We start from the raw sequence: 16,120 nt of genomic DNA on the forward strand, positions 1-16,120 counted from the left end.
GGAGGAAGAACTAGCAGGGATGAGAAGGGGCGGTCAGTGAAGTAGGAGGAAACACACACTATTTAATATCCTAGAAGCCAAGAAAAATCTGCTTCAGAAAAGAGAATGATCAACTATGTCAAATGTGGTTGATAAGTTAGATGAGGATCATCTTAGTTTGGATTCTCTAAGGCAGAGATGGTGAACAAGGTATTTATTTGGGAGATGATCCCAGGTACTGGAATGAGAGAGTAGGGAAGTGAGATAGTGGAAGAGGAAAGCCAATAAAGGGTGTGTGATTGAGATGGTTGCTCTAGACTGTGGGGTCAGCTCCATTGAGACATCTAAGAAGGATGTAAAGTGCCAGCCACAATTTTCTGCTCAGACAGTGGGAAGTCGGGACATGTGTCTGGTCCATCCCCCTTGGCTGAGGGTTTTCTTGAGAGTGTTAACTCTTCTCTATTTCCGGGATTTGCAAGCTCCTGCGGGCAAAACCTTGAGGCTGAAAGTAGAGAGAGGTGAGGTGGGTGCTTGTTAAGGAATGCTGTTAATGAGCACAGAAAAATCTGCAGCTACGGCTGAAATTAGAGGTGGGCCCAGGGAACATGACATGGGCCATAGAAAGCGTCTACTTCAAAGACTGACAGTTGACTGCCAGAGTTTATAAAGTGGGTTTCCCTAGTGACCTTGAGAAAGCAATGTAATGGAGTGGTGGGGTAAGCCTGGTTGGAGTTGGTTAAGGAAGAGGGGCTGGAAAGAGCGTATAGACGGTACTAAAGGAGAGTGCGGTCAAGAGGCTGGAGAGGAAGTGGGAGCAAGAGATTTTCTTCTTAAGATGGGAGAAATAATAGCATGTACACTGATGGGAATAACTCAGTAGAAAGGGAAAAATCTCTGATGCAGGAGAGAAAGAATTGATGGAACAGTGTCTCTGAGTAGAAGAGAGGTTGGAATCCAGTACATAAATGGAGGATTTGACCTAAGATGGGAACACAATTCATCTCCAATAAAAGGGAAGAAAGAGTATATGGAAGGAAAGTTGTTCCCTTCTGATTGTCTGTCTGTCTGTCATTTTGACAGTGGGAAAAAACATTCAAAATTTATTCTCCAGCAGACAGCATCTGTGGGTACAATTACAGGGGTTTCTCTGTAGATCATATGTTCACATGACATTATCATCATCTCAAAAGTGAGAGAGCCACTATTATGTTCTCTGTAACAGTATCCACTTCACAGTGTAAGCAGGTACTATTGTTGTGTTTTCTTACAATTCCAGAAGGAAAGGCACAGCTTGGCAAAAAAAAGAAAAAAAAAAAAAAGAAAAAAAAATTGGGGAATCCTAAAGTCAAGATGCAATAACTAAGAGACAAAACTTGGCAAACAGTCTTAGGTCCACATTTCAATCAGGGCCTTCTGCATACAGGGGAAAGACTTTTCCACCCAGAAGTTAGGATCTTTCTTTCTCCTTTCCCGTTAAACCATTAGAGCAACAACAATTCATATGTTCAATTATTATTACATATACAAAAGGAGATTATAAAAAATGGAATAAAAAAATCATCTTGCACATTCGGTTCTTCCTACCAATACATCAACTCTTAAGTTTAAGACAGGGCCTGGGAATACTTCAGTGGTCTTAAAATAGGAAAGCAGAGACTATGACTACAAAAAATAAAAAATAAATGAGGTAGACAAAGCTTTCACACCCAGGATTTTCCTGTTCCAACTTCGTAGCCTTCACGAAATACCCAGGAAAAAAAATCTTCATAATTACTTGGCATAAGTTGCACCAAGGCAATTAAACAAAAAAATTAGTACGTGAACTTGTGATAGGAAACGTGTCCTTCCATAAGTTTCTTCTCAAGAATGAAAACTTAATTTTTCAATAGAGTAGGCACTGATACTCTATTGGGTTAAGTAGGGGTTAAGAAGAAATCACTTAGGCAGATAGTAAGGTTATGGGGAGTCCTTGGTAAGGCTTTTCCTTTTAATGAAAACCAGCCCCAAATCATTTTCTTTTTTCTTTTTTTTTCTGTCTTTTTTTTTTTTTTTTTTTTGTGAGACAAAGTCTCGCTCTGTCACCTAGGTTGGAGTGCAGTGGTGTGATCTTGGCTCACTGCAAGCTCCGTCCTCCCAGGTTCATGTTATTCTCCTGCCTCAGCCTCCCAAGTAGCTAGGACTACAGGTGCCTGCCACCACGCCCGGCTCATTTTTTTTTGTATTTTTAGTAGCGACGGGGTTTCACCATGTTAGTTAGCCAGGTCTCGATCTCCTGACCTCATGATTCACCCGCCTCCCAAAGTGTTGGGATTATAGGCGTGAGCCACCGCACCTGGCCAGCCCCAGATCATTTTCTAACAAAGAGCAGCCTGTAAAGTCGAGCTGCAGACATAGACAGCGAAGCTGGGAGCTTGCACTGGTGAATGCTGGCGGGAACTAGGGACTAGACATGTTGGCTCCATCTTCCTGTAGGTGCCAGTTGTGTGTACAGTAAAGAGCGACAAGATGGTGGCCAGACACGGAGAGTTCCTTAGCATAATAAGATTAGGGTGGGGAGAGCAGCTTTTGGGTGTGCTATGTAAACATCACATTTGATTGAACCAATCTGTGAGCCCTACCTAAATCAGACACCACCTCCCCAAGCTTGACTATAAAATCCGGGGCATCCACAGCCAGCCCATCTTTTCCGCTGGGAAGACCCCTCTCTCTCGACAGAGAGAGCTATTTCTCTTTTCTTCTGCCTATTAAACCTCTGCTCCTAAACTCCTCATGTGTGTCTGTGTCCTAAATTTTCTGATGCCAGAGGGTGAACCCCTGGATATATACCCCAGACAATGTAGCCTCTTCAGCACTGGAAAACCAAATTCAGTCACCTGAGATTTCTAGCTCAGGTGCTCACAGGAAGATGAAGGCATCTGGGAAGTGTGGGGTTGGCACACTTGGGGCTCCAACCAAACTGTATTTAAATAAGCAGCAACATATTGACTCCCTAAGGACTAACATATCCATTTGAAGGCATCTTGAGGTTCTAAGGTTGAAATAATTTTATAATTCTTTTTTTTTTTTTTGAAAAGTACATTCAAAAGAAAACAAAAAGATGAGGATAAGGTCGGGGGCATATAAAACAAGTCCCTAAATAGATGACAGACCTTGTCCATGTACCCACATACAGTTGCCACAGAAATATACAGTACCCTTCTCCTCAATGAGGCTAAATAGTTGTCCTTTCCTCTGTGGTTCAGTATGTTTTAATGGTTCCACCATGAAATAGGTAACAATCTTTGGAAAAAGTCACTATAGGTTGCAAAAAGGTTTTATGTATACAGTTTGCTACAAGTAACAAGCTACTTTGCAAGAACTGCTTCTTTCCAAACAACAACAACAACAAATGATTCTAGCCTGTATTTGTTTGGGTGTGATTTATTTTTAGTTTTCATTTTTTGCAAAGCAGCACAGAAACAATTATCAGAGTGTAGTAACAACCTTTGTAAACATCATTTGCATATCAGTAAGAACTGACTGTCTTTCATTCCTTTTTAGTGAAAGAGGAAGCAAGATGATCAACTGAGAGTAAATAAGGTGGGGAAGTGCTGGCAGTTTGAGATTTGTCATCTAGGATTGCAATGCACCGAGTGGCCAGTTGGGGAGCCTTTGGTTACTGACTTGCCAGGAGATGAGTACAGAAAGTGAGAGTAAGCTTTTAGAAACTTTTATAGCACTTGACATTGCTATAACATTTTTATTGTATTTTTTAAAAGTATTGGTCTATAATGGATTGGAAATAAAAACATCTAGTCCTCACAACAGATAGTTTAACAGGCATTGGGCCAAGAGAGTGGGAGAAAATGGAGTAGGGAAAGGTAGAAAGATTGCTGCACTGCATTGAGGATCCACCTGAGGCTTGTGGCCATGAATTTCATGTGAGGCCATTCGATTCAAGAGTGTTTTTCTCCAGCCTTGTTTAGCTATGTTGATATAGGCAGTGTTGGATTTTACCAGGGTGTGGTTTTGCTAAGTGGGTCTAATGCAGTGGGAAGATGCAAGTGTTTAGGAAGTATGTCAGTGAGGTGTACGGAGACTGATCATGGCATTTTAAGCTGGGGGAAGAAGAAAGCAGTCACGAGGAGGGCGAGAGGCAGTGAAGAAAGTGGTAGAATTGATGGAATCTAGGACCAGGAAAAATCAAGTTTGCTGGGGTTGGAATGTAGGACCAGGAAGGAGTGAACTAGAAGTATGAATGGTGGTGATCAGAGAGTGGGATTCCTGATAATGAGATTCATCACAACATTGCTCACCAAGTGGGAGGGAATCTGAATCAATTATTTTGTATGTCTCCAGCGGACTATTTTGTAGCCATTAGAGGTCATGTTGTCATTCTATTTCTTTACGGACACAGAAATGTTCAGGATATGTTAAGTGAAAAACGCTTACCAATTTGCAAAATTAAGTTGCAAAGTTTACTAATTTTTTTTTTGGTAAAAATATAAACATTTTAATGCACAGAAGTCTTAACTGTGGTAGTAACTGTGGTTGAATCACAGATGCCTTTTACTTTCTGTTGGATAATCTCCTTTTTGTGTTTGAGACAGGGTCTCCCTCTGTTGCCAAGGCTGGAGTGCAGTACAAACACGACTCATTGCAGCCTTGATCTCTTGGGCTCAGGCTCTTGCTTCAGCCCCCCATGTAGCTGGGACCACAGGCATGTGCCATCATGCATGGCTTATTTTTATATTTTTTGTAGAAATGGGGTTTTAGCATGTTGCCCAGGCTGGTCTCAAAATCCTGGGCTCAAGCCATCTGCCCACATCGGACTCCCAAAGTGCTGGGATTACAGGTGTGGGTCACCATGCCCAGGCTATTTGATAGAATTCTTACATAGGCATATTTTAGAGATACTGGGGATTCAGTTCTAGCCTATTGCAATAAAGCAAGTATCTCAATAAAGTGAGTCACGCAAATGTTTTGGTTTCCCAGTGCATATAAAAGTTATGTTTACACTATGCTATAGTTTATTAAGTGTACAATAGCATCATATGCAAGAAATACCTACCTTAATTAAATATACTTTATTGCTAAAAAATACTGGCACAGAGTCACAAAGTGAGAACTTTGGAAAAATAGTGCTGACAGACTTGCTTGATGTAGGGTTGCTACAAACTTGAAATTTGTAAAAAAAAACAAAACACACACACACACACGTACAGTATCTGCAAAGCACAATAAAATGAAGTGCAATAAAGTGAGGTATGTGTGCTTTATTGTTATATTCTTATAGCTTTATTAAAGTATAATTTGCATGCAAAAGTTCACCAGTTTTAAGTGTACCATCCTATAACTTTTGACAAATGTATAGTTTTGAAACTACCACCACGTTCATCTTGTAGAACATTTCTCTCATGCCAAAAATTTCCCTTGTCCCCTTGTGCAGTCAATCTCCTCTCCCACTTCCCGGACCCTGGAAACCAGTGATCGGCTTTCCATCATGATAGTTTTGTCTTCTCTAAAATTTTATATAGATAGGATCATATCATATGTCATCTTTTGTGTCTGGCTTCTTTCACTTAACATAATGCTTTGGAGATTCATCATTGTTCTTGTATGCATCAATGTTTATTTCCTTTTAAAGAGTAGACATATTTTAGAGTAGTTTTAGGTTCACACTAAAATTAAAGGGGAGGTGCAGGGATTTTCCACCTACACCTTGCCCCTACACATGCACAGCCTTCTTCATTATCAGCCTCTCCCACTAGACTGATAACATTTGTTACCACTGATGAACCTATCCTGGCATATCGTCATCATCCGGAGTCCAAAGTTCACATTAAGGTTCACTCTTGGTGTTGTACATCCTCTGAGTTTGGACAAATGTATAGTGACATGCATTCATCATTATAGTATCATACAGAGTAGTTTCACTGCCCTAAACATCTTCTGTGTTCTGCCCATTCATCCTTCTACCCTTTCTAACCTCTGGCAGTCACTGGTAGTTTTACTGTCTCCACAGTTTTTGTCTTTTCCATAATATTATATGGTTGGAGTCATACAGTATGTAGCCTTTTCAGGTTGGCTTCTTTCACTTTGTAATATGCATTTAAATTTCCTCTGTGGCTTGTCATGGGTTGATAGCTTATTTCTTTTTAGCACTGAATAATGTTCTGTTGTCTGGATTCACCACAGTTTGTTTATCCATTTACCTATTGAAGGATGTCTTGGTTGCTTCCAAGTTTTGGCAATTATGAATAAAGCTGCTATAAACATTCATGTGCAGTTTTTTTGTGTGTGTGCGTGTGGACATATATTTTCAACTCCTTTGGGTAAATACTAAGGAGTTGTATTTTCAACTCCTTTGGGTAAATACTAATGTTGCCCAGGCTGGTCTCAAACTCCTGGGCTCAAGCAGTCTGCCCACGTCGGCCTCCCAAAGTGCTGGGATTACAGGTGTGGGTCACCACGCCCAGCCTGTTTGATAGAATTCTTAACATAGGCATATTTTAGAGATACTGGGGATTCAGTTCCCGCCTATTGCAATAAAGCAAGTATCTCAATAAAGTGAGTCACACAAATGTTTTGGTTTCCTAGTGAATATAAAAGTTATGTTTACACTATGCTATAGTGTGAAGGAGAATGAGTGCTGGATCATATGGTAACAGTGTGTTTAGTTTGGTAAGAAACTTCCAAACTGTCTCCCAAAGGAGACACACACATTCTCCCAAAGGAGAATCACATTCTGCATTCCCACCAGCAGTGAACGAGAGCATTCTCTCAAGCATTTGGTGTTGTCAGTGTTCTGGGTTTTGGCTATTCTTATACATGTGTATCTTGTTGTTTTCATTTGCCTTTCCCTGACAACATATAATCTGGAACATCTTTTTACATGCTTGTTTGCCATCTGTGCCTCTTCTTTGGCAAGGTGTTTGTAAAGTTCTTTGGCCCATTTTTCAATCAGGTTGTTTGTGTTCTTACTGTTGAATTTTAAGAGTTCTTTGTGTATTTTGGATAACAGTTCTTTATCAGATAGTTTTTTGCAAATATTTTATTCCAGTCTATGGCGTATGTTCTCATTCACTTGACTTTATCTTTCACAGAGCAGAAATATTTAATTTTAATAAAGTCCAACTTATCAACTCTTTCTTTTGTGGATTGTGCCTTTGGTGCTGCATCTAAAAAATCACCACCAAATTCAGACCATCTAGATTTTCTCCTGTGTTATCTTCTAGGGGTTTTGTAGTTTAGTGTTTTACATTTAAGGCTGTGATCCATTTTGAGTTAATTTTTGTGAAGGGTGAAATGTCTGTCTAGATTCATTTTTTTTTGCATATTAATGCCTGGTTGTTCCAGCACCAACTGTTGAAAAGATTATCTTTGCTCCATTGTATTGCCTTTGCTCCTTTGTCAAAAATCAGTTGACTGTATGTATGTGGGTCTAATTCTTGGCTCTCTGTTTTATTCCATTGATCAATTTATTCTTTCACCAATGCTACATTGTCTGCAGTTTTGTGGCATGTCTTGAAGTTGGGTGGTATCAGTCCTCCAACTTTGTTCTTCAATACTGCGTGGACTATTCTGGTAATTTGTTCTTTTTTATGTGGAGGAATATACTTTTGTATGAATAGACCACAATTTGTTTATCCATTCACCAACTAGTAGACTTGGGGTTGTTTCAAATTTTTGACTATTATGAATAAAACTGTTATGACCTGGGAGGAGGTACTCCCCTTACAGACTGAAGTTGTCCAATGTGAGGAGGAATTGAATTCCCTGAAACAGAAGCTGGCGGCGGCCCTTTTGGCGGAGCAGGAACCGCAGCCAGAACGAGTGGTTCCGGTGTCGCCGCTACCGCGGAAGTCGGCTCTGTCCCGAGATGAGATTCTGCGCTATAGCCGGCAGCCAGTGCTGTCAGAGCTGGGCGTGCACGGACACGTGCTAGTCGTGCGCTGCGGTGGGCTCCGCTGTCCACTGGCGCAGTACTTGGCAGCGGCCGGCGTGGGCCGCTTTGGCCTTGAGGACTATAACGTGGTAGAGATGAGCAACCTGGCCCACCAAGTGCTACATGGCGAGGCACTGGCTGGACAGGCCAAGGCCGCTTCGGCCGCCGCCTCGCTGCGCTGCCTCAGTTTGGCGGTGGAATGAGTGTGGTACACTTAGGCCCTTATGCCAGCCACTACCCTAGACCCGGTCCGCCGATATGATGTGGTGGCCGAGTTCTCGGACAACGTGCCCGCTCGCTATCTGGTTAATGACGCATGTGTGCCGGCGGGTTGGCCCCTAGTGTCTGCAGTGCCTTGCGCTTCGACGGCCAAATCACAGTCTACCATTATGACGGTGGGCCTTGCTATCGCTGCATATTCCCCCAGCCACCCCCAGCGGAGACAGTGACCAGCTGCGCGGACCGCGGGATGCTGCGTGTGGTAACTGGGGTCCCGGGCTGCCTGCAGGCCTTAGAAGTGCTGAACATCGCTGCGAATCTCGGCCCCTCTCACAGTGGCAGCCTGTTGCTCTTTGATGCCCTGAGAGGGCATTTCTGCTGTATTCGGCTGCGGAGCCGCTGGCTCGACTGTGCAGCTTGCGGGAAATGGCCCGCTGTGACTGCTCTGCTGGACTATAAAGCCTTCTGTGGCTCCTCAGCCACCAATAAATGCCACTCCCTACAGTTACTGAGCCCAGAGGGGAGTATTTCTGTCACCGACTATAAGTGACTTCTGGATTCTGGGGCACCCCACCTGTTGCTGGACATCAGGCCTCAGATGGAGGAGAACATCTGTCATTTGTCTCATGCCCTACACATCCCTCTAAAATATTTGGAACACAGGGATGCGGAGAGCCTGAAGCTCTTAAGAGAAGAAGTCTGGGAAGGGAAGCAGGGCACACAAGAAGGGGCTGCTGTCCCCATTTATGTGATTTACAGACTGGGAAATGAATCACAGAAAGCCGTGAAGATCCTCCAGGCCTCATCAGCAGCTCAAGAGTTAGACTCTTTAACAGTTTGGAATATTGTGGGGGACCTCATGGCCTGGGCTGCCCAAAACGATGGAACACTTCCACAGTACGAAGGTGACTGGTACAGTCTGATGGGAAAGAAGTGTATGGCTGTAATACCGCAAAGATATATTTATTTGCGTTTTTCGGTAATATACATAGGAGCTGGAGATTCTACAGTATCTGTGAATACATGGACTCCTTTTTTATAAGGAGTTTTAAAAATTATTTTGTGCTGGGTGACTTGTTAATGGATTTAACTGTTTCTGGGAACCATCATTTTTTTTCAGCACATGGAGGGTGTCTTGAACATGTGAGATGTAACGTGACAGGATTTTGTGTTTTAAACTACAGATCATTTACCTGTCCTTATTTTCTACCTCCCCCAGTCAAAATGCTTTCTAAATCATTTTATACCTGGAATTAAGGTGCAGTAAACTTAGAATTATGAAATTGATCACAGATTATATACTTATGATCAGTTTACTGTTTAGTTAAGAAATTCTTGAATCTTATTAATATTTCAGATGATAGACTACATCTTACAGAAATACATGTTTAAAATGTAAATTGCTTTAATTATTCAGAAAGTGGGTCGTTCTATTTGGCATTTTGAAGTAGTATCAAAATGAGATCTTTAAAGTTTACCAAAATAAAGGAAACCACCTTTTTAGTCTGAAAAATAAAACTATTATGAATCCTCATGTATAAGTATTTGTGTGGATATATGCTTTAATTTTTCTTGGGTAAATACCTAGGAGTTGACTTGCTAGGTTATATGGTAGATGGGTACACATTTAGCTCTACAAAAAATGGCCAAGAAAGGAAGAGTGGGGTCGGGAGAAAGGAAAAAATAGTTGCCAAAATGTTTTCCATAGTGGCTGTACCATTTTGTATTCTCTCCAGCAATGTATGACATTTCCAGTTGTTTTACATCCTCTATTATACTTGATATCATCAATTTTTATTTTTGTCATTCTCATGGTTATAAGAAGATATCTCATGTTGGTTTTAATTTGCATTTTTCCAGTGACTAATGATATTGACCATCTTCTCATATGCTTATTTGCCATCTGTACCTCTTCTTTGGTAATGTATGTGTTCAAATCTTTTGTTCATTTAAAAATTATGTTTGTCTTATTATTGCATTATGAGGGTTCTTTAATGTGCATATGAGTTGTCAGATACATGTTTTACAAATATTCTCCTGTAGTCTGTGGCTTGCCTTTTAATTTTTCTAACAGCATGCTTTAGAGAGTAAAAATTTTAAATTTTGATAAAATCCAATTATTGTTTTTTCTTTTATATTTAGTGCCTTCTGTGTTCTACATAAAAAATCTTTGCCTAATCCAGAGTCAAAATAATTTTCTCCGATGTTTTTTCCTAGAAGTTTTATAGTTTTAGATGTTATATTTAGATCTGTGATGCATTTTATATTTTTGCTTATGTTGTGAGCTAAGGGTCTAGGCTCATTTTTTTTCATAAGCACATGTAATCATTTTAATAGCACTTGTTGAAGATTATCCTTTCTCGGTCGCATTACCTAGGCATTTTTCTTGAAAATTATTTATATATGTTTGAGATTATTTCTGGAGTCTCTTTTCTCTTTTGTTGATCTATATGTATATCTTTATGCTAATGTCATACTGCTTTGATTACTGTAGCTTTTTATATAATAAGTGTTGAAATCAGGTAGTGTAAATCCTTCCACTTTTTCTTTTTTTTCAATCCTGTTTTGGGTAATCTAGGTCATTTTATTTCCATGTAAATTTTAGAATTAACTCACCATTTTCTATGAATAAATTCTCCCTGGATTTTCTTGTTTGTACATTAACATTTGTTGAGAAAAAGACATAAATGGCATATACGTTGAAAAGGAGGAAGTAAAACTCTTTATTTGCTGATTTGACCTCACAGTGACTCATTTCCTCGTGTGGCTTGTGAGAATTTTGCTAGTTTGTTTTCAGTGAATTTCCCCATACCCTGCATCCAGAAGACCCATATGCTCTGAACTATGAATTGGAATCTACATAAAAGCTACTAGAATTAATAAGTGAGTCTAAAAAGATGCAAGGGAAAATATACAAAAATTGTTTTTCTATATACTAGCAGTTAACTTAAAACAATATTATTTATAATGAAAATACATTACTATTTATAGTAAAAAAATACTATTTACATCAGCATAAAAAATATGAAAGACGTAAGAAGTGATTTAACAAGTTTGTACTGTTGAATAGGATGACCTTGCTCCCAGTCTTGGGGAAAAGCATTTAGTCTTTTACCATTAAGTCTGCTGTTGCTTGTAGATTTTTCATAGATGCTCTTTATGAAGTTGAGGCAGTTTCCTTCTACTCCTAGTTTGCTGAAAGTTTTGATCAAAAATAGATGTTGAATTTTGCCAAGTGCTTTTTCTGCATCTGTCAAGAAGATCATATGGTTTTCTTTAACTAGTCTGTTAATATGTTGAATTACATTGAGTTTTGAATGTTGAATCAGTCTTGTATTATTGGGATAAACTCCACTTGGTCTTATGTATACATTTTGGTATATTTTGTCTTCATTTTTATTCATTTCAAAACATTTAAAAATTTCCCTTTTGACTTCTTTCAATCATGGGATATTTATAAGTATGTTCTTTAGTTTCCAAATATTTGGGGGAACTGTCTAGAAACTTTTTTATTATTGATTTCTTATTTAACTCTCTTTCAATAACATTTGTATGAGATGATTCCTTTTAAATGTGTTGTTTTGTTGCCCAGATTATGGTCTGGGTAAATGTCCCATGTTCACTTTATAAGAATATGTATTTTGCTTTTGTTGGTTGTTCTACAAATGCTGATTAATTTTATTGATAGTGTTTTTCTAGTGTTTTAAATCCTTACTGAATTTCTGTCTACTTTTTCTATCAATTATTGAAGTTCTGGCATTAAAATATCCAACAATACTTATGAATTAATCTATACATTTATCCTTCTAATTACATCAGCATTTGCTTTGTGCATTTTGAAGTTTTTTTATTATCTGAATAAACATTCAAGATTGCTATGTACTCCTGATGACCTGTTCCCTTTATCATTATGGCATGATCCTTTTCTTTGGTAATATTTTATTCTGAAATTTAACCTTAGTATAGCCCCTCAGCTTTATTTGGTTAGTTTTAGTGTGGTTTATCTTTTTTCTATCCTTTTTACTTGTAATAATTCTGTCTTGTTACTTAAAGTGTATTTCTTGTAGATAGCATACATAGTTCAGTATTGTTCTTTTATCCAATTTTATATCTGTTTTTTTCGTTGGTGAGTTTAGACCATTTCCATTTAAGGTTGGATTTAAACCTACCATTTTATTATTTGTTTTCTATTTGTCTTCTACCTGTTCTTTGTTTTTGTTTTTGTTTTTTTTTTGCTTTGTTTCTACCTTCTTTTGGATTAAATGAAAATTTATTAATATTATGTTTTAGGTTTTTTTTTTTTGGCTTATTAGCTCTACTTTTTTTGTTGTTTAATGGTTGCTCTAGAGTTTACAGTATAACTTTTAAATTTATCATCTACTTTCAAATAATATTACAGTGATTCCCACATATTTTAAGAACCTTAAAATTGTATAGTTCTATTTCTTTTCTCTTGGTCTTTGTGTTGTTGTCTTACATTTTACTGCCACATGTGTTATACACCCAACTGCTATGGACTGAATATTTGTATCCCTCCACAGCTCACCTGTTGAAGCCGAATGCCCAGTGTGATGGCATTTGTAGGTGAAAGCTATGGGAGATAATTAGGTCAAGAGAATGGATCCCTCATGAAGGAATGGATCCTTCCCTTATGGGAAACCCATAAGGATTAGGGTCCTTATGAGAGACATGAGAAAGTTTACTTTCTCTTTTTTTGCTCTCTGCCAGAAGATGGCTATCTGCAATCCTGGGAGCAGGCTCTAACCAGACACATCTTCCAGTGCCTTCAGCTTGGACTTCCCACCCCACAGAACTGTGAGAAATAAATATTTGTTGTTTAAGCCACCAAGTCTGCTAATTTGTTATAGAAGCCCAAATTGATCAAGACACACAACAATATGTTATTATCTTTGTTTTAGAAGTTATCTTCCAAAGTATACTAAAAATAAGAAAAAATTTATATCTACTCACTCTTTTACCATTTCTGATGCTCTTCATCCCTTTGTGTAGATACAAATTGCCATCTGGTATTATTTGCCTTCTACTGAAGGACTTCTTTTACTATGTGCAGTGATGCTCATGATATATTCTTTTAGCTTTTGTATGTCTGAAAAAGTATTTACTTTTATTTTTGAAGGATATTTTTGCTAGGTATAGAATTCTAGTTTGTCAGCTATTTTGTTAATTGCTTTAAATATGTTGTTCCACTGTCTTTTGACTTGCATTGTTTCTGATAAGAAATATATTGTCATTCTTATTGCTGTTCCTTTGTATGTAATGTGATGTCTTTTTTTTTTCCTGCCTACTTTTCAATTTTTCTTTGTCACTGTTTGTTTAGAAACCTGATGATGATGTACCTTAGTTTGGTGTTCTTACTGTTTCTGCTTGGGGTTTGCCAAACTCCTTGGATATATGTGTTTATAATTTTCTTCATATTGGTAAAATTTTTTGGCCAATTGTTTCTTCAAATATTTTTGCTATACTTCCTTTCTCTGAGACTCCAGTTATATGTATAGTAGGCCACATGATGTTGTCTTCTTTTGAATTTCTTTTCTTAAAAGTCTTTTTTCTCTGTGTGTTTTATTTTGTTTAGGTTTTATTGCAATGTCTTCATGTCCCTAAATCTTCTACAATGCCTAATCTTCTGTTAATCTCATCCAGTGTATTTTTCATCTCAGTTATTTTATTATTCATCTCCATAAATTTGATTTATGGCCGGGCGCGGTGGCTCAAGCCTGTAATCCCAGCACTTTGGGAGGCCGAGACGGGCGGATCACGAGGTCAGGAGATCGAGACCATCCTGGCTAATATGGTGAAACCCCGTCTCTACTAAAAATACAAAAAACTAGCCGGGCGAGGTGGTGGGCGCCTGTAGTCCCAGCTACTCGGGAGGCTGAGGCAGGAGAATGGCGTAAACCCGGGAGGCGGAGCTTGCAGTGAGCTGAGATCCGGCCACTGCACTCCAGCCTGGGCTACAGAGCGAGACTCTGTCTCAAAAAAAAAAAAAAAAAATTTGATTTATATCCCAATTTATCTTCCATTTCTGTTCTTAATGTGCTTTTGTGGAGTACATTTATAATAGCTGTTTTAATTACCTTGTCTAATGATTCTGTAATCTCTGTCATTACTGGATCTGTTTCTAGTTATTGAATCCCTCCCACTCCTACTCCCCATTTTTCTTTTTTGCCTGCCTGGTGATTTTTGGTTGGATATTAGATGTTGTGAATTTTATATTGGATGGTGCTTCATTTTATTTCTTTAAGTATTTTTGGCTATGTTCTGGAAGGCAGTTAAGGCCGCTTGACTTCATCTGGTTTTGTTGAAACTTGCTTTTAAACCTTTTTAGGTGGGTGTAAATCATCCCATAATCTACTGCTAATTTGGTCCTACTAATGAGGCAATCAGCCTTTAAGTATCCCACTTTATATTCTGTATATCAGTATTTTTTGCCCGCTGGCTAGTGACAACATAAATTATTCCCAGCTTTTCATGAGCTCTAGGGATTTTTTGATTGTACCTTTCTGGTGGTTCTCTCCCTTGTCTTGTTAGTTTCTTAATACACATGTGCTGATCTGTACTCAGAGACTCAAAGGAAATCCTGTCTGTGAATGCTTCTTCTGCAGTGCTTTACCCCATAAATTCTAGTCACTGTGGCTTCCCCAAACTCCACCCTGCTTCTATTCAACTCAGCAAGACTCTGTTCTGGGTCTGTTTGGGCTCCCCTTCCCTGTTCCGTGACATGCTCTCCAGGCAGTGAACTGGAGCACACACAGGGATCACTTTATTCATTTGTTCTTTCTCTCAGGGAACACCATTTAGTGTTGCCTGCTTTCCTGCATCTTTAAAACCATTATTTTATATATTTTGTCCAGTGTTGTGGTAGTTTAAGGCAGAAAGAGAAATTTAATCCCTATTACTATATTATGATCAGAGCTGGAGTCCTTAACTAACTTTTGCACATGAAATTACAATAATTGTAAAAACAATACCACATTATAGACAACATATTAAAGGATATAAAATGCCATTCTATGAAGTGTTATCGTAGCACATTTTCTTTCAATATTTTTTTGTCCTCCATGAAGTTTTTAGGCAATATTGTTAGTAAAATGAGACTTTGGAGTTGCCTGACCCTACAATTTATTATCAGTGTTCCATTTTTAATTTTTTTTATCTTGAGAATATTATCATCTTTAAGACTCATTTTCTTACCTGTAAAATGTGTGGATAATTGTACCTTCCTTGCACTATTGTAGCAGGGATTGAAAATAAAATATGAAGTGTTCAGTAAATAGTAGTTATCAATAGTTTCAATCACACTATGTATGCAGCTTCATACCCTGATTTTAAAACAATTATAAGCATTAGATATATTGTCTTATAGCATTGCTTGATGCTTAATGAATGACCCAATGCATACTCATAAACTCTTCCCTTATTTTTGTTTATTTCTTTGTAAATACGTATTTTTAATTGATACATGATAGATGTACCTATTTTTAGAGTACATACAATATTTTGATACTTTCATATAATGTGTAAAGATCAAGTCAGGGTAATTGGGATATCAATCCTCTTAAATATTTATCTTTTTTTATGCTAGGTCTTCCCTTATTTTTGGATATCTGGTTTATTTATAATTTTCTCCCTTAATATATCATCATATCTAGGGCTGTCTTATCTAAATTTAAAAGTTCTTAATACAGCCAATTTGAAGATAAGTCTTGATTTGAAACATGTTTGAGATCTCCCTGCATTAGTTCACCTGAATTTAACTGGATCTCAGCAGCTTCAACTCTTCACTGTACTTTTCCTGCCCCTTCCTGTTTCTTCTCAAGAGAAGACAATTTCTTGCTCATTATTTTCTGTGGTAACTGAGAAGAGGAACTGAGTAGAAAGGTGTTGGGCTGCTAAGACCCAGGGCACATCCCATATAGAATTCTCTCTACTCTGTTTTGTGCTTTGGGAAATGCAGACGTTGGTTCAGCTCCCCTC

General features: G+C 38.4%; 1 protein-coding gene and 1 pseudogene across 4 annotated transcripts in view; both read left to right on the forward strand.

The window, feature by feature from the left end:
* Nucleotides 1-16,120, forward strand: part of SYT16 (synaptotagmin 16) — a 287,967-nt gene that overhangs the window by 47,298 nt on the left and 224,549 nt on the right. The gene's annotated exons all lie outside the window — the stretch shown is intronic.
* On the forward strand, nt 7,579-9,298 carry LOC107130434 (adenylyltransferase and sulfurtransferase MOCS3-like; annotated as a pseudogene).

This window comes from Macaca fascicularis, chromosome 7 (genome assembly GCF_037993035.2).
Source record: "Macaca fascicularis isolate 582-1 chromosome 7, T2T-MFA8v1.1".
Taxonomy (NCBI): Eukaryota; Metazoa; Chordata; class Mammalia; order Primates; family Cercopithecidae; genus Macaca; species Macaca fascicularis.